Here is a 19,281-nt window from a genome sequence, read left to right on the forward strand (position 1 = left end):
AGGCTTGGCTGCTCCTTCCCCTTCTCCAACCATGGTCTCTTAGGCACCACCTTGCTCTGGATGGCTCAGCCTCAGTTTGTGCATTAGCCTGCAGCACCCAATGATCCTTTCTTCTCCTCTTTTCAGCAGGTTTAATGTCTTAGGATTTGGCATCTCCCTTTGGTCGCAAGGTTGGCTTCAGGAGAGGTGAACCATTCTAGCCTAGGTGAAGTCAGGTAGGGGCGTCCCCCAATTAACAGCTTCTCTGTTGTCTCCTCAAGGATTCTTCCCCATCTCATTTTTGTCTTTCCCCTCTCACTCCCTCCCACAACCCCTTTTGACCCTAAACAAGTAACTGGGACAGAGACAGATTAAGGCATCCACCAACTGGTTCCCCATTTCTCCATACCCATGTTGCTTATTCTGGTTCAAGCAACAAAGCAAGAGACAGGCAGCACCTTTTCACTGGTATAATGCAATCCACACTAGGGTTTGTCCCAGCAAAGCAGTCACCCACACCCCCTGGAAGGGCAACAACGCCAGTAAAACTGAATTGCAGATAAGTGCTTAGATTGGCCTTTCTCCTCATTCTCATTGGAGGCAGATTACCTGTTGGCCCAGAGGGGACATGGCGAGTGTGGATGCTGACCTACACCTCCAGCCCTGCAGGTTTCAGCCACATCTGCAACTAGAATGGGGCGAGCTGTGCTTAGAGTCACTTGGAGACCAAATATAGCGGGGGGGTGCTTATAGCTGGATACTGAATCAACAGCACCTCCTTCCACCAACACCATGGTTTAGCTGATTATCTGGCACATAAGCAGGTATTATTTTCTCCCCTCCAAACACATTTTTCTTGACCAAATTCAAGAACTCAGACAGTTGCTGCACCATCTTCACACACCCAGCACCCAGAGAAAAACTTGGGGGGGAAGGGGGGTGTGGAAATGGACAGCCTACAGCAGATGTGCCGCAGATGTGCCACAAGTGGCTTGAACAGCCTGCGTGTGTGGCACAGGACAGATCGGGGAGGGAACAGGCAGCGCAGCAGCAGATCAGGCAGGAAGCAGAAAACAGAGCGGTGTCTGACACACGCATGGCCCTTGTACAGAGCAGCTCCTAGGACATTCATGGCCCTTGAGGCAGGGAGCAGATGGGTAGAGGAAGGGGTTCGGAGAAGCACTCGGGAAGGGTATGGGGCTTCATCCATGGCATGCCTGCCAAAACGGTTGGCTGTAGCTGTGTTGGTTTAAGGACACAGGCAGATAAGCTTCTTTGGGCAAACGTGATCTCTTTTATTAGACCAACTAAATAGTTGGAAAAATTGTTCTTTGCAAGCTTTTGGGTACAAACACCCTTCTGGAGAGGGTATCACCATGAACTCCTCTGTTCCTCTCCCTCTGCTTCCCTCTTTGGGGCAGCTGCAGGAGTACACCTGCACACATCCCCCTCCTCTACCCATTCCAGCTGAAGAAGGGTATTTGTACCGGAAAGCTTGCAAAGAACAATTTTTCCAACTATTTAGTTGGTCTAATAAAAGTTATCACATTTACCCAAAGAACCTTATCTGCCTATGCCAAAAAGGTTGACTCCCACAGCTTTAAGGAAATCCGCACTGATGAGAATGAGCTTTGTAGACTTGCTCAAAGAGATTAGCTACAGCAGTCAGCAGCCAAGATTCCTCCCTCGGGCCTCTGCTCCGACAGGGTTATCGCTGGGAGGTGGAAACAACAGCTCGGCTGCCAGGTCCGTTCAACTCTTTGGCCTCTCCCCAGAAGCTGCCAGTCACATTAGCACTTCGATGCCAGCGCCTGCCCACAAGAATCTGGCTTGAGCCCAGCCCAGTTCCTCTTAGCAACCCCAGGCCATGCAGGCATATGTTCTTCTGGGCATGAGGGGATGGTTTTGGACCAGCAACCTAGAGGCAAATGGTTCTTAGGGAAGTTTCCCTATTCCCCAATGCAGCTGGTCCAGCCCCATCCCCCAGCTTCCCTAGCTACACACCCAGTGCAGACAGCGAGCACAACCTTAGAGGTATAAGGGAAAAAGTCAAACTTGAGTGTGGGCTTAGGGGGCTTGAGAACAGGCATGAGAGCAGGATGCACAGCATAGGTCCTGTAAGTTCATAGCCATACGGGACCGGAAGTGAGCTCAGCACAGCTGGAGGAATACAAGGGGAAGAGCATGTGCAAACCCGGGCATGGGAAGTGAATGTTTACTTATATTTCTCCTTCCTGGGAGGGCCAGAGAAGCCCCAGTACAAGGGCCATGAGTGTGCCAGGAGCAAACTGCTCGTGCAGCACCTGCTTGCGGGTTTAGCTCAGCCCGATGGACCAGAAGAGGGGGCGGTGAGAGAGCAAAGGAAAGCGCTGAGAACCTGCTCTGGGGGAAACCTCTCCATTGTGCAACTGCTGCTTCCTTTTTGCTGCAGGCAAGAGTTCTGACCGAGCTCCCTTGCACGGAGCGAGTGACACACGGAGAACCTGCACCTTCAGAAATCCCTAGCGTGCATTGCATAAGCATCTGCTTCTAGCTGTAGGTGCCCTCTACTCATTTACAGTGCAGGTGAGAGGACAATGCCACTAAAATCAGGTAAATGACCCCTGTTAGGGAAGGAGGGATCATATCAGTGAAGCTCAAAACACACTGGGAGGAAGAAAGGTAGATCTACCATCTGCTTCTAGCAGCATGTTCTCCCTGGTACACATCACAATACTATCACTTCTGCCATGTACAACTGATACTCATTTCTCCCCTAATGTGATCCCTGGCCTCCAAGTTAGACCATGCTGCTCACCCACCAGCCAACCAAACACCCCAGAAAGCTTAGGTTACTCCAGAAGTCCTGAAGGTGCAACACACACAAGCCCAGGTCAATGTGATCCCACAAGATACAGCTGGTATGGATGCAGTCAGCCCAGCAAAGGTGGTAGCAAAAAGATTTAGCAGGACCTCCCAACACACACCTGCTGAACCAAGGCCCAGCACAGAGCTCTTCAGAAGCTTATGGATGAAATGCAGGCTGGTGAAAGGGTACAGGAGAAGGACAGGGTTACTATAGTGCAATCTGGATCACTTTGTACACTGGACCTATTTAAATCAACTAATTAAGTGTGGTTTAATACAAACAAAGCAAGTACAGGCAGTCCTCCACTTACAACGTTTCGAGTTGCAACCTTTGGCACTTACAATGTTTATAAATTGACACCCTGTTTCAACTTCATGACATCAGTTTTGACTTTACAATGCTTGATCTGATGCAATGCCATGCCAGCGAACAGGTTTGCTGTGTCAGCCATCTCCCTGGAGAACATCTGTCCAAACTTCCTTGGACATTTTCTTTAAGCAAGCAAACAAGACTCCAGAAAAACCTGCAGACAAGACTCCTGAGAAGACTCCAGCCAAGAACCCTTCAAAACGTCCAACCAAGAGCCTTTAAAAAAAGTCCAAAGTCACCTCAAAGAAGCCCTTCTAAATCAATATGATTGCTATTTACAATATAAATACATTAATGTAGCTATATTACTCATCTATAATTAACTGAGTACAAACTTCTGGGGTATTTTTGGTGAAAATAGGGCACTGGGCCTTGGTTCAGGAACCAATCCCCCCATTTAGAACGTTGTTTCTTATGAGAAAATTGGTTCTGAGTTACAACATTTCGACTTAAACTGTGGTTTTCAGGAACCAATTGTGTCCTAAGTCCAAAGACAGCCTGTAATAGATGAACGAGATCATCCCTTCACAACAGCATAGAAGCGGCTTCTGAAAAGGATCTAGGAGTCAAGAGACAAGCAACTCAACATGAACTTCCAACATGATGCTACAGCAACAAAACAATGCTTTCCGTGGAGCGGTGGGAGAACGAATAGGGATAAGACTACCACTTTGGAGAGACTGATCCTGCAACACGGTACCCAATTCTGGTATCCATATTTTGAGAACAATGGGAAAATTGGGGAGGTCAGACAGAAAATATTTTAGGCCTAAAGAAAACAAGTTATAGTGAAAGATGGCCAGAGCTGAATCTGTACAGCATACTAAAAAAATTGGGAAGCAACTTGATATCCATGTCCTTTACGGGGAGATAATGCCAGGTACTGAGGGGTCTTCAAATTAGCAAAGCGATGCAACAGGAACCCGTGGCTGGAACTTAGTTGGATGTATTCCAGTTGGGAGTCAGCTACAGGTCATTAAGCAGTATGGGCTACTGGCTAGTTGAACGCATCATGGGCAATGACGAGTTCTGATTTTAAGGCTCCAAAAGACAGAGGACGAAGCTGTCCCTTTGAAGATGGGTTCGCCCACCAACTTATCGTTTGCCGCACGGGGGTGACTGTAAAAATCTCTAGCCAGACACAAAGGCGTTCAGACTAGATGATGTCATGGTCCCTTCTGACTTACTGGCTATGAATCAAGATGAGATCACGTTACATGCCAGCCACCGGCATTGCTTCTAAGAGAGGAGCACTGAAAGGGCTGGATGTCACCCATCCCTTGAGCAACGACACCTTGCGAAATGGAGTGAGTGCACCAACAGTCGAAACACAAGGACTGAACAGAGCCGTGCTGCTGACACAGATGGGATCAAACGGCTTCCAGCCCGTAAGGGAGGAGGCCATAGCTGACAAGTCATATCTAAATTAAGAAAAACAATCCTTGGAGCTGTCAGCTAGGGTGGACTATTATTATGATAAACAGCCAACAAAGCTACTGAAGAGGATGGTTAGACTCCTCCCGAGGCTGAGCTCCAAGAATGAAAGTTTGCTAGTAGAGGCAGAAATTGCAGGAGTGATTTTAAATGGAAGGGGGCTGTCACCTTTAAATAGGATGGTGGGTTTCCAACAGCCTTAAAATCTCTGTAGGAACTGTTGGTTTAAAACAGTGGGGGCCAACCTTTTTTGGCAGGTGTGCCCCAAATTAGCTCCCCACCCTCCCGGAGTGGCAATCCCATCCCCTTCCCTGCCTGATCCGATGCTTTTTTTTCTGCTTTCTGCCCTGCCTGCCGCTGTGCTGCCTGTCCACTCTCAGCAGCCACATGCCCCACACAGGCTGCCCATGACACTCGTGGCATACATACTGCAAGTTGGCCACTGCTAATTAAACCAATCAGTCTGCTTTCCAAAGCAGGTGGTGTCCTGCTTCCAGTTGAAGGATAAAGTCAACACAAGGTTAATTTAACAGGCAACAGAAGAACCTTCCCAAGTCAGGGATAGCAAAAGCAGCCAGCATCTGTCCCTTCTTCTCTGCAATCCTGCAAAAAGGCACAAAAATACGTAGCCCTTTCTACTTTACTGCCTGGTAGATCGCATGATCTCAATGGGACAAACTGCAAATCATATTGAAAAGCGAGAATCACCCTGGAGTTACAGAGCAGCACACACAAAGAGTGGTCAGTGCCTTTCGTTTGGAAGAGTCATTACTCATCCTGCATACACAGCCAATGGCACGTTCACAAAGGCTTTATAAATTATTAATAGACATTGCCAGCACATTACAATTGCGTGCGCTGCATGGTTTGGACTACCCCAAGCACAAATAGTTTATTCCAATACATTATTGGAGGCCCTGCTTAAAAACCTAACTATTGACCTGAGGGACTCTAGCTGCTGATTTATCAAATTTATCAAATTACTGTACACTTGTAAAGTGGCGATTCTCAAATCAGGGTGCCAACAGCACTGCACTTAGGTGTGCAAACATCTACACACTATTGGCAAAATAAGCCCAGAGATTTCAAATAGGAATCCATGGTATCAAAAACATCCTGGCTTGCTGTGGGCCGAGTTCTTGGCAACAGAAGAATTGTTCTCTCACATACAACATGCCCCTGAATATAATAAGCACCTGGTTTTTGAAAGACAGAATGAAGGAGAACGAGATCTTCCCACAGTTATGGCATCATAGAGCAGGACCAGATCCTAATCTTCAGCTGACTCACCCTCCTTTTCCTGCTTAACTAATGCTGAAACTGTGGCGGTTGCTGAAGGCTGGTTTCCATTAGTGGATCTATAATTCTGAAAACAGCTAGAGTCTCCAAGGCTATGAAATAGGCAGAGAGAGACCAAAAGCAGCTACCAGACAACAAAACTACCTTAAGAAATGTTAGCTTGAGTAGTGGAACATTAAGAGTATTAGAGAGAGAAATGATCACCAATCCCCAACACCTCTGGAGTGAAAACAAAGAGTCATTAAAGTTAACCGATTCTCTCCACTGCCTGAATAGTAATGCAACAGTTGCTGCACCAAGGGGAAGGAATCAAAGCAAGGTGCTTCTATCCCAGTCAGAAAAATCAGCTTCCCCACTTAAAATATACACCCCAAATTTAGGGAGCTGATGAGGAGGGGACAGGAAATGCATGTTGTATGCTAGAAAATACGATGTTTTCTGTAGTCAAAAAATTAGCAAAAAAGCCAAGAGATGACATCTTCTGAGGGGTGCCTTGAGTCCAACAAGTTCAAGAACCACTGCCTTAAAGTGTAGCTAAAAGTACCTCTGTAAAAATGGCACTGCCTCTTAAAATCTAGACGGCAGCTCCTTCAACCTGTACTAGGCTCAAATCGCAGACCCCACAGGCATGCTCGGGCCTGCAGAAGACACAAAGGTCTGGACCATGCAATAAGAGCATGGGGAATACACAACCTCCAGGACCTTACCCCTTCAGAAAAGGCAGCCAATAAAAGGCCCAAAGCTCATTCCCATAGCAAGTCCCCTTGACAAGAAAAACTAGAAAGGCAAAACAATGCTACAATTTGAACAAGAAAAGGAAAGGAGTGGATGGACATGGCTTACACAAAGCAGCCTGCAGAATTGCTCATTTAGGTCTGTGGTTTGTTTCGTGGTTCGAGAGTTTTTGCTCGGCTTTTTGGAGCAAATATACGCTTGTTTGGTTTTTTTATGGCAATGCTCCAGAACTGGGCTTTTAATAGCAACAAGAGCCTCCACCCCACCCACTGCAGAACTAAGCTTTGCCTACAGGTTGAGTAACATATAGATCCGAGATGCAGTTAAATGCATTTTAAGTGCAATCACTCCTGCCCAGAGGCCTTGGGATGGAAGGAGCAGAAAAAACAAGTCACACAAGGGCATCAGATCTATAAAACAGTATTATATAGGGGCAGTTGTGACTACGGAAACCAATGGACTAAATAGCACTTCCAAGAACCATGCTTGATTCTCTCCATCCAGTCCCCAGCCTAAAGGGGGCACGTCACACTAGAGACACCAGTGGGAGCTAGAATGGGCCCAGCGTCCCGTCAGGACCACTCATGTCCCCCTCCCTCAGCTCTGCTAATCCACCTCAGCCGCAACTACCAAACCGCAGCTCTCAATGCCTCCTGGAGCGGAGTCACGTGAACACACCTACACACCGCTGCAGCAAGAGAGATTAAAGCCACAGCTAGGAATCAGCCTGATGGCTTTAACCTCATTTCACTTCTGCTCCTAAACCCATGATTCCCCAGAGGTGAAGAGCCGTGTGTGCAAACCCCACCACCAGTAACAACAAGCACTAGAGAGACCACAGAAAACAAGGGGTCCCCACGTGCTAACAGACAGAGCTGAATGTTAGGGACAGAGACCAACAGATTTATTTCTACAACCCCAGCACAGCAGGCTCGGATGGGACGCGACTCTGAGCACATGTGGTACGTTACTGCAACCAGCACCATCCCCGACACCATGAAATACTGCACCAGCTGATGATAATGGTGAGAACGTTCAACACCTAGGAGACTTAGGCTCCCATAGGACTTTCCGAAAGGACACTTAGGTGTCAGCATCTCCCTGAAGATCATTAGGACTTAAAACTTCCAACACACTTGGGCACACTGGAAAAAGTTGAGCTCAATTACACAACATGGCAGTGGAAATGGCCGAAACCCTGAACAGACAGTGCTTTGATCTTACTGCAGTCCCGTTAGTTATAATTTGGAAAGAACAACCAGGCCCTGTCTCCCCCTGAACTCCAGTGATGCACATACTGGAAAGCTGTTGGAATAAACCTAAACCAGCATCCACATTCTCTGCATGTTGCTGTTTGTGGGGTTCAAGTGCCACAAATTGTCACCGCTTTATGGAAAGCCATTTTTACCATGTTTCCCTGGCACTAGCTTTGCTCACTTGAGTTTGAACAGCAAGTGAACTGCAGTATCTCTTGCACAGGTGGTCACAGCTATCACATGGCAGCATTTCTGCACTACCAGGGAACAGGTGACTCATCTGGGCCCAGCTGCAATGCACACAGCTTGCATTGCAAGGACTTGCATTCTGGAGTAAAACTAGAATGGAAAAATCGACCAAGACGACAGCCACAACCACAGGAAAGAAGCATGCAATTTGCTAACTGCCATGGCCGGAGCCAGGCCTGCCAGCTGATCTGATTCTTGAAGGGATTATAGCTGCTTTTTTCCTCTTTTCATAATCAGTCCAGATATATCAAGGGAGATGGCTCTGGCTTACTTATCCCCCTGGTTTTCATGCCCAACTAGACGTACCCTAGAGGAATAGGGCTGGGGGGAGGGGGGTAGTATAGAAATAAGTAGATCAATTCTGGACATAGCTGATAAAGCCGAGGGGCCTTTTCGCCCTGTTAGCAGCATACAGCTGAGAGCAGTGGAGCAAGCCCTCCCCGTCAGCGGATGAGTGGGAACAGCAAGATAGAAAGGGAGTGTGCTGACCTGCAGCTCTGCAGTGTGTCATCGTGGCAGGATATATTCTTGCTAGAGCCAGATTGTACCCTCCACCCAGCCCAGCTTCTGCTTTCTACTGAAAGCCAGCTCTGCCTCCCCTCTTGCCAGGGCTCTGTTCACCATGAAATTCAGGGAAGTGGTCAGGAGGGAATCAGCCCCTCGAGGGCAGACGGGCATAGGGTGGAGGGGGACTGCCCCAGGTAAACCAAAGGCTCTTGGCAAATACTCCGCACCCTGCATCAAAACCGCAATACCAGGGTGCCAGCAAGCAAGTCCCCCCACTTTGTGGATATAGCAAGAGCCCCTTCTGGAAAGGGTACCACCATGAACTCCTCTGTTCCTCTCCCTCTGCTTCCTCCTTAGGGGCAGCGGCAGTCAGAGTACACCTGCACACATACCGCCTCCAACCTTTCACAAAGGCATCTACTTTCCATGAAGGGACAGCGCCCATATAAATCCCTGAAGACCTTCAGACACCTGCCCCTGTGGCTTTCAGGAGGGACGGACGGAGCTCTCTTCCACCCTAGCTTAGGGCAGATGGAGGTAATGCTACATTACAGGACAAGTAAACTGCTTCCCTAAAGCCAACAAGCTGATTTCTATCTTAGGAGGGCACAAAACTCCTTTGATTTCTTTCCAGGCAGCAACAGGAGGCGATGCAATACAAGCAGCAAGTATTGCCTTCCAACTCCAAGGCTCCAACCTTGCTACAGATGAGATGCAGACACACGCGAGTGCAGATTCTCACCTGGCGGGCTTCAGTAGTGTTTACGAAGAGCCAGGATAATTTATGCCCACTGAGCCTCTGCCTGGGGGCATCTTAGCAAAGGCCCTTGGGCAAGCACGGTGGGAATCAAAACAGCACATCGTTAACTGGCGCAGATCAGTGCAGATCCAGGACCGGAAAAGCAGGAAGTGCTGAGAATGAAACTAGAGGGGGCCTCTGGCAAAGCAGCCTGCTGTGGGAAAGAAGAGAGACGTGCACACAACCAGCCTGGCTCACATCTCATCCTCTGGATTACCGAGCGAACACGCATTGTGAGGTGGGGCAGTAAGAGCCCACATGCAGGCAAGACCCCAGCTGGGCCCAAATTCACCCCACTAGAACTGCAGGCATGACCCGAGATAGGACCCAGGTGCCTGGTTGTTTTCAGAGTGGCTGCCACTGTGCTCCTCGGGGGACTGCACGTCTGAAGGACTGCACGGTCCGACTCCGCAGGCAGACTCCACTTCCCCCCAGATCAAGAGAGGTGCTGGGGGAATGCAAGGCTGTGCGAAGTGCATGGGGCTCTGCTAACGCTACTCCCCACCCCACTAAGACAAACCCTCCATAAGGCCAGCACTGCTTCTCTTTGGGCAGGCCCTTGTGGCTTTCTACAAAAACCAAACCCAGTGGCCAAAGGAGGAGTCACAGAAAGAAACAGCAGTGTCAAGGTAAAGTCATTCAGCAGGGGCTGGCCAAGAGGGAAAAAAGGGTAAAAAGGGTAAAAAGAGTAAAAAGGGCCAGCCCCAAGGCCCCTAGCCACTGGGTTTCGAAACAGGAAACCCTTGATCTGACACAGGAAAAAGCGAGCGAGAGGGAAGAAAGCTGGGGAGGGGAGGAGGTGGAATGGCAGCATGTGCACAAACAAGCAGCCGTGGCAAGCAAAACAGCTGTGGGAGGTAGGCTTTGGTCTCCAGGGCTTCCTATGTTAATGGCAGCCTATTATCTTTGTTACAGCCAAGCAAGAAGTTCCCTCTGGACCCATTTTCTGATAGAAAAAAAATGGTCTTTTTAGCAAAGAGAGATCTCTTCCGTAAATTTTAAATTTCTGTGAAACTTTAAAAGTCTCCCCTATTTTGGAGGGGGCAAGAGCTCCCTGCTCCAGAGGCCCAGCATCCCACCTCTGACTCCCCAGCACTTCCCTCCCCTGTGTAGGCTCCCTTAGAGCTAGGGGACGGCGGGGGGCCGAGTGCATCAGCTCATTGGAAAGCAGAGCACCCTGGTTCAGTCTCTCCAGCAGCTGGGCTAGAAGATGCCTGGCAGGCAAGGAGAAAGCAATATTCATGAAAGCTTCTCAGGTGGGTAGCCAAAAGCATTTGGTTTTAGTTGTTCCAAAAGGTAGTTTTCCTGCAAAATCCTCTTACAAACAGGGGGAAAAATGTGGCATAGCCCCTTTTTTCCAGACAGCCCTAATACATTTATGCATACACTAGCAAAATATTCATTTGCTTTTACCAGGTGAGGCCATGATGTGTTATCTACATCTCCCACGTACACAAGCCAGACCTTACAGAGTTGCTTAAACACAATTTAAATTCCAGCAGGTTCAGGTGAATCATGTTATTTTGACAACCTAGGAGCAGACTGGAGTAAATCAGCATCCTGATCTAAGCTGGGTAGAGAAGTGGCAGCCTGACGAAGCATGTCCCTGTGCCCACACAGAGAAGAAGATGAGTAGTGGCTTGAACCTCTTGGCCGATTTGTAACTAGGAGCAAGGGAAAGAGCCAAAGGGGCTGATAGTCCTCAAGACTTAGCAGCTCTGGGGCCTGCAAAATTAAGGGCAGTTCAAATCCAGCAGCTGCCCCTTCAGCTCCGATCCACGCGATGGGGCAAGATGTACCTAGATATTCTGATTTCTTGGAATAGCTTCAAAGGAACTCCAAGATGAACATAAGCCGGCAGTGTGACGAAGCCATCAGAAAAGCCAATGGCACTTTATCGTGCATCAGCAGATGCATGACGAATAGGTCCAAGGAGGTGATACTTCCCCTCTATAGGGCGCTGGTCAGACCGCAGTTGGAGTACTGCGTGCAATTCTGGGCGCCACACTTCAAGAAGGATGCGAATAACCTGGAGAGGGTCCAGAGAAGGGCCACTTGTATGGTCAAGGGCCTGCAGACCAAGCCCTACGAAGAGAGACTAGAGAAACTGGATCTTTTCAGCCTCCGCAAGAGAAGGTTGAGAGGCGACCTTGTGGCTGCCTATAAGTTCATCACGGGGGCACAGAAGGGAATTGGTGAGTATTTATTCACCAAGGCGCCCCCGGGGGTTACAAGAAACAATGGCCACAAGCTAGCAGAGAGCAGATTTAGATTGGACATTAGGAAGAACTTCTTCACAGTTCGAGTGGCCAAGGTCTGGAACGGGCTCCCAAGGGAGGTGGTGCTCTCCCCTACCCTGGGGGTCTTCAAGAGGAGGTTAGATGAGTATCTAGCTGGGATCATCTAGACCCAGCACTCTTTCCTGCTTATGCAGGGGGTCGGACTTGATGATCTATTGAGGTCCCTTCCGACCCTAACATCTATGAATCTATGGAACAAGGATACAATTCAAACTTAAAGCAAAAAAAATCCCTCATCAGAAACCCTGGGAGGAGTGCGATGTAGCAAGGTGTGTGAGGAGGGAGGGAAGAGCATAGCTTCATAGAAAACCTCCATGCCCCAGACAGGCTGTAGATCTGCAGGCAGTGCACTGACACTGCCCCAGTCAGCAGCAGGCACTACTCAGGTCTACAGCCACCGCCTAGGAGCTAAACCCAGAACGCCAGGACTACGAAGTGCCTTTGGAAGATGGCACAGCTTGTTACTGCACCTGCACAGCACTGGATGCGAGATCAACTCCAGGACGACTGCATCAGCCCTGACTCACTGGGTGAACTCATTGCACACCCAACAGCCTTGGCAGGAGAACAACCCCTCCCTAGTACTAGGGCCTAGCCAGCAGGAAGCAGCCAGCTGGTTTGGCCTTGGAACTAACCACATGGCACGGGCTGAAAACCAGAGTGCGCGCTTGGGTCTGCTGCTTGCTCCAGGGCAGGCAGGGCACCACGAGCAGAGACAGAAGGAAAACCAAAAGCCAGGCTGCCACATGTGCCAATCCTGTACTTTAAAGTGGAGGAAGAGGGAAACCACATGGATTCCTCACTCTGCAAATGCCAGCTCAGGAGTTAAAGGGTTCTTTAAAAATGGGAAAAGAAGCCAGTTTAATTTACAAAGGCCAGGGACAGCGAATGTTTTAAGCTGGGCTAGGAGAGGGCAGACAGAAGAACCTAAACCAAGGTCGCTTTGCCCATCCCAGTTTGAAAATACTAGATGGAACCAAGGAGAAATTAGCTGCTGTACGTTACGCTGGTTTAAGTGTTCATCTCTCCACGTCCATCTGAGAGCAGCTGCTTGCAGAAGATAAACAGGCTATTACCCATTTCCCCTACTGACTGGTGGTGTGGCACAGTACTAGCTGCTACTGAGTGAGCTGAGCTGCCACATGGTAGCCACATGCAGAGCCGTCCCTAGGGTATGGCGAATTGGGGCAACCGCCCTGGGCTCCATGGTTTGCGGAGGGATGGGGGGCCATGAAGCCAGGTAGAGCAGCTGTTGTCCATCCCGTGGGGCCCACCTGAAGCTGGCAGCTCAGCCCTGAACTGTGGAAGAAGCACGGAGAACACCCCTGCCCCCTTGGCAGGGGTACTACTGCCCCACACAGACTGATCTGCCCCGGATCCCACACCGCCTAGGGTCAGCTCTGGCCACATGTCTGTCCACTCTAGATCCAGATGTAATAACTGCTCAGAAACCTGATGTAAAGCATACCAGGGCATGTCCACCCCCACCCATGCCTAGCAGTTGCTTAGGCAAGCCATTGTGACTAGTCCTGGGACCATCAACTGCTGAGCAAAACCCCTGTGGACCACTCAGTTCCAAGTTGTCCTCTCCAGCAATGCAGCAAAAGGCCCCCTGCTTACTCCTAACCCCCTCAAGGCTCTAGTGCGTATACTGCAGGAGAACAGGGATGGCTCTCATGCCCACAAAAAGCACTTCCGAGAGAAAATGCTGCACTTGCTAGGGAAAGTCTAGCACCCAAGGTCCAGAGCACTAAGTCATACTCCTTTAGAAAGTCCAGAGTCTGCTCTCAAGTACCTCTTGCTGGGTTAGGTGCACTGCTGTTGCCAGACTGCTGTTCACAGCCCAAACCCATCCACTCCAGTACCCCATCACCAGGACAGGTGCCTCCAACCCACAGAATGCAGGTGAGGTGGGATCATCTGCCCAAAGCCCCTAATAGCAAGGTGACCCCTGAAGCCTTTCTTAAATCTAGTTACATTTTACCTAGGGGTAGAAGATGGCCTGGAACGAGCCCAGGGGACTGCACTCAGCCACTGATGAGTGAAACTGTGGCAGACATCCCAGTTTACAAAACAGGATCAATACCCCTCGCCACCAAGGCAGGACAGTTGTGGGGGCCAGGATCAGTGAGGAGGGCACTAAGTGCCACACTATTATTTTCAATCTTTTATTAGACCAACTCAAGTATTTGAGTTGGTCTAATAAAAGATAAATCAGATTTATCCAAAAAACCTTATCTGCCTATGTCCTTAGACCAACAAACACGGCTACAACCTATGCCCCTGACACTTATTTTAACACTAGCTTCTCACTCTCCTCCAGAGCCACCTGAGGCTCTTGGGTCTCAGGGTGAAGAGGTTTGGCTTGCAAAAACCAGCCGACCCAGAAGAACATCACTGACGATGGGCTCCGCTTCAGTGGTGCTGCCCATGGGCGTGGGGGAGCTGGGCTCCACGCTCTGCTCTGCCACAGCAGATGCCACCTCCCACAGACAGTAGCCAGGGTTTGGGTGCTGCTGGGGGTGGGGGACAGGGGGCTGCAGCCCTGGGTCCCTGGCACCGTGGCCCTGGCAGCTGGGGACTCCCTCCAGCAGGGCTGGGAGGGGGGCTGTGGGTGGGGAGTGAGGGGCAATGGCACAGGCAGGGCACCAGCATATCAGGGCTACTCAGCACCACAAAACAGTGGGTGGGGGGACAGTGGCAGCTGGACCTGCATCCTGGTGAGCGAAGGGGGTAGGGGAGCTCTGATTTTCCATGATAAAAACCCCCAAAAAATCAAAGACCAATATTTATAGGTATTCCAAATTAATTTTATTAACGTGATTGTGGCACTGGTAGGCTTCCAAACTGCTTTAAAATTGTAAATATAGCAATAAAATATTGAGTTCAGTTGATACCTATGTGTATAGTAATGTTTCATTTTAATTGTGGAAAAATGCAGATCTGGGTGTTTTAAATCGGAGAATTCACTATTTTTTTAAAATCAGAGAATCTGCCATTTTTCAACAGAGAAAAACAGGATCCCTGCCAGACCTCAGCTCACCTGTCCACTGGCCAGGATCTCCTAGCACTTGGTTCTCATTTTCCTGCTTGGGAAGGGACTGCGGAGCGTGTTCGCATACGTGTTCATACTGGGGATGCAGCAGTCACAAAAGGATGTGGGAAAGCAGCAGTTTGCCAGCAGTGCCTGCAGAGAGGGGTCGCTCCCCGGCATTGGGGTTCTCCAAGTCTCTGACTTGACTCGTTCAGAAAAATTACCAGCACTGCCGAGCTCACGCTTCACAGCATTGCACAGGAGTCCTCTGAAGCGTGGAGAAACAATGCACTGTTGTGACAGTTTGCTACAAGGCCCCATTAGCGGAAAGCCCAACTCCCCAACTCGACACCACGGCAGACGAACAGGCACCAAGCATACAGAGCCCCCTCCCCGCCAACCGATTCAGCAGAAACCGCGGGCGCCCAGCACCTCTCGGGAATTCTGTTCTGCACCCGTGTCACCAACAATAACCGGTAACTGAGACAGGGCAGGAGTCCAGCAGTCAAGACAATGCTTTTGCAATAACACTACCATTCAGCTGAGCTTAAATTCACCATAGACGCAGCCCTGGGAGCTACCTTGTACCACCCATTCCTGAAATGCAGCTGCCTCTGGGGCTGAACACACCAGACAGTGTTATGTGCCATCATGCACTGCGGTTCCAAGGAATACGGGATCCCGTTGAACTGGCAGGAAGGAAATCAGGGAAGCCCAATGCAGGACGCAGGAGTTGTTCCCTGCTCCCAAGGAAAATAACCTCGAGATCCTTAGGGACCCACAAATGACTGGGTCTTTGCTTTTAGATTTTACCCATGAGCCAGCACCCTTTCCCCGCCCCCCAGCTCAGCACCACATCAGGACACAAGGTCTGAACCTGCTAGGAGGAAAGAGGGCTGCCTATGGGATCCACCCACCCCCAGGGGAACCCTAGGCTACGTCCTAGCCAAGCACCAGCCTGTTCCAATCCTGCATAGCTGACAGCATCGCAGGCCCAGGCAACGCAAGAGGCAGCCAAGCACGGCACAGCAGGAAGCAAGCACACAGTAAAGCTAATGCCATGTGAGCCACAAAATGCCACGTACCCACCTGTTGCTTCAGCCTCAAACAAAACGGCAGCCTGAAAACCTTCAGCAGAAACCCCTGGTACTGAGCCTCAGGGCCAGCCTAGTCTCTCTGCCCCGAGACCTATGGAGTGAGATCTGGGAGCCCTGGAAAGAAATGGAGGCACGGGCCATCCTGTGCCTGAGGCTCTGTGGCTTATGCTGTGCCCTGGCCCCCTCTCTCCTCCAGGCTCAAGGAGAGGAGCCCAGGGGCAGGGCTTCTGCTGCACAGTGACGCCACGCAGCAACCCACGCTGCTTCTCAGCAGCTCGTGGGGGGCGGGGGGAATAAAGGAATGAAGCCCCAAGAGCCAGAACACTTCACTACAAGTCTGTGAACTGGGCTCTGCGTCTTTTGGATGCGTGGGGCGGGAACCAGGAGGCCACATTTGCCCTGCGAATTATCCACTCCCACACATGGGCTCAGCAGCGGTGGCTCGCTGGAGAAGGGAGGATGGTAGGGGAAGCAGCAGCAGCAGCTTCTGCTCATACCAGACTGGGGGCGGGAGGAAAATGCGGAAGCCAGAATGAAATAAGCTGAGATAAGGGCCTGGAGCAGGGCAGCTTTCAGAGACCTGCAGGGAAGCCGGCTTTCCTGGAAGGGGTGCGGCAGAAAGCGCCAGGCAGGGCCGGATGCAGGCACGGGCAATCTGGGCAGCTGCCCGGGACCTGGACACAAAGGGAGCCCAACAATGGTATTTCCCCCCCCACATTGTCCAATTATTATCATCATTATTTCTGGTGAAGGGGGGCCTGATACTAAAAGTTCGCCCAGGGCTGCCAGAAGTCTAGGTACAGTACTGGCACCAGGCTGAAGGGAGGTGCAGACTGGGCACCTGGCACAGCGGGAACTCTCTAGGAGCCAGGCACAGCTCTTCAGCGCGGGGTACAGGGCAGTTGTCTGCTGCTGTTGATATTCAGCCAGCAAGAAACATGTGCCAAAGTGGGAGAAGCCCATGGCTGGGGCACTGGGAGGAAGTGGGAGCACCTGCTCAAAAGGCTTTGGATCCCCCTGCCCAGGACAATCCTGATCTGTCCCATGCGCCACAACCAGACAGGTCCTCCTCTCCCTTTTCTCCTGAGCAGATCTCTAGGCCTCTCCCTTAGGTCACACTTTTGCACTGGATTCATCCCAGCTGGTAACGATGCATCATGCATTAGGAAGCCCTCAAGATGAAAGGGTTAAAAGCCCCTGCTAACTTCTTCTCCCACAATCTCTCTCCTATCTCTCTATTCTCAAACCCCAGAGCAGATCATGTTTCACAGCCTATTACCCACCCCCTCCACTGGGCTCCTTTGCACAATGAGCCAAGAGGAAAAGCCTACTTCTTGCCTGCCAAAGCTGTCAAGGCTGTATAAAATGCATGCAAAACACACCTGCCTTTAAAAGGGAAGTTTCCTGGAAATGGAACTAGAATAAACCACTGATGAGTATAAAGTCCTCTTTAACGTTTTTCCAGCATTGCCGGTCTGGTTGCTTATTTATCTTGGTTACAAACAGGAGCCACGGGAGTCTGCAGAGCAGAAAGGCCATATGGTTTTACTACCAGTTCTTGGCAGTCCCAGGATTTGCTCACTTCGCTCCATGTTGCCTCAGCTGAGTCTCCCAAGCTTCACAAAGACAGAAGAATTGGGTGCCCACGTGATAGACAGGAGACGGTGGCAGTGCAAAGCATGGCTGAGACCACAGAAAATCCACTGGCCGTGAGCCCAATGCTTGGGGGGGAGGAGGGGGAAAAACAGGTCACGGGTCCTGCTTGCCTGCGAATTACAGGGATAATCCAGGCCCAGATCCTCAGCTGGCGCCCTCATCAGTGCTGAAAAGGATGGGCTGGAGCAGAAGGCGTGCACCTTTGACAGAGGCCAGCCTGCAGCCTCAAAAAGCACTCAGTCAGCACTGGCGGGTGGGAAGTAACATTAATGCAGCAACCCTTAGCCCACCTCAGGGAGGCTCAGAGGGAACAGCATGATGGTACCATCGAGGGACTGGAGCTGTGCCAAATCCACGCAGCAAGGCATGGGTGGCAGGTGCTCCAGCCCACAGGAGATCAGCGCAATCCAGCTGTGGATTGCGCAGAACAATTCAGTTTGAGAGAAGTGGCTCTTGCTACCCCCTCCCATCTTCCTAACACTCTAGGTGCAAAAATCAGCTTTTAAAAAACAATTTTATGTGCAGCCAACATGCAAAAGGTGCCCACGCCCCAGCCCTCCCCACTGCAAGGGAAGAAGAGAAAAGACTTTGCAGACAGGCAGCAACAAAATGGGACCAGAGCAGCGTGGATGCTGTAGAATGGCACCATCCAGCTGGTCGTCAGCTGTGAGTGCTCTTCCCAGCCTCCAGACTTGCACCGTACGGTATGAGGCTGGTGCCATTTGGTGTGCACTACGTGGGGGAAGGGAAGCTGACAAAGGGCAGCCCCACGGGCAGCAGCCTTATGAGGACAACAGACAAGCTCGTGACTGGGGCAGAATACGTGTCCCTGAGAACGAAACTGTGTGATGAAGAGGAAGGGAGGGTGTCCAGAGGAAGGATCCTAGGCTCACGAGTTCTGATCCTCCATCTAATCTGAAGCCACCAGTTCATGTGAGTCATCTCCCCTGCTCCTTCCTTCCCTGCCATCCCCAGTTTGTAAAGGCAGCTAACTTGTCCCCACTTCACCACGGCCCTAACAGGAGAAGTGCTCTGGAGAAAACTGGATGTGAAGCACTGGGGACTCCAGAGTGCTGAGCTCCAAAAGAGCCCACAGTCGGAGGAGTTCAGCACCTCCACAATAAATTAGCCTTCCCCCAAGTACACCAGGGCTGGATATCCAGGTAAGAGGGCTCTTCTCTTCCCCTCTTAACTGACCTTTTGTAGACCTACCAAGACCTACCTCTGCTTGTGTGCATAGCCACAGGACGGGGGGGGGGGGGGAGCTATGCTCTTATTAGATATGTGCATTTTACCCACACTTAACATAAGCAATGCTCATTAAGCACAGAACAATCCAGTGCAACCACTGTAGTATTGGCAGCCCTGAAACCTATTTCCTTGCAGCTCTGGTCATTGTCAAAGCTTCCAAGAGCAGCCTTTTGACAGCGACTTCTCCTTAATGGCTTCTGGTAGCAATTATCCTGCTTTCAAGGAGAACAATTACATTACCAATCAGACAGTGGGGCTGAAAGGTGCTATATGCTTTGGCACTACATGTACTTCGCCAATATGCTGGTAACTTATGCGAGTAGACAAAAACAAAACAAAATGGGACTTGTTTCCTGTTACAAAGATAAGCAAATGATGCACTTATTTAATAATCAGTAAGATTATATGCAGAAGGGAAAGCATCATTAGTCCCATTTCACAGATGAGGAAATGGAGGCCCAGGTTAAA

The 19,281-nt window shown here is 50.3% G+C and overlaps 1 protein-coding gene across 3 annotated transcripts in view; it reads right to left on the minus strand.

Moving 5' to 3' along the window:
• The window catches only part of RHBDF2 (rhomboid 5 homolog 2), a 62,851-nt gene that overhangs the window by 33,281 nt on the left and 10,289 nt on the right, over positions 1 to 19,281 (minus strand). Inside the window, exon 1 of one of the 3 annotated variants that reach the window (XM_006269223.4) lies at positions 15,899 to 16,215. The exons of 1 other annotated variant lie outside the window; for it this stretch is intronic. The gene's annotated coding sequence lies outside the window, so the exon portion shown is untranslated. Of the gene's footprint in view, positions 1 to 15,894; positions 16,216 to 19,281 lie in introns of those variants that run through there. One more of the 3 variants, XM_019494427.2, reaches the window with a different exon arrangement.

Source organism: Alligator mississippiensis, chromosome 8, assembly GCF_030867095.1.
Source record: "Alligator mississippiensis isolate rAllMis1 chromosome 8, rAllMis1, whole genome shotgun sequence".
NCBI classification, from domain to species: Eukaryota; Metazoa; Chordata; order Crocodylia; family Alligatoridae; genus Alligator; species Alligator mississippiensis.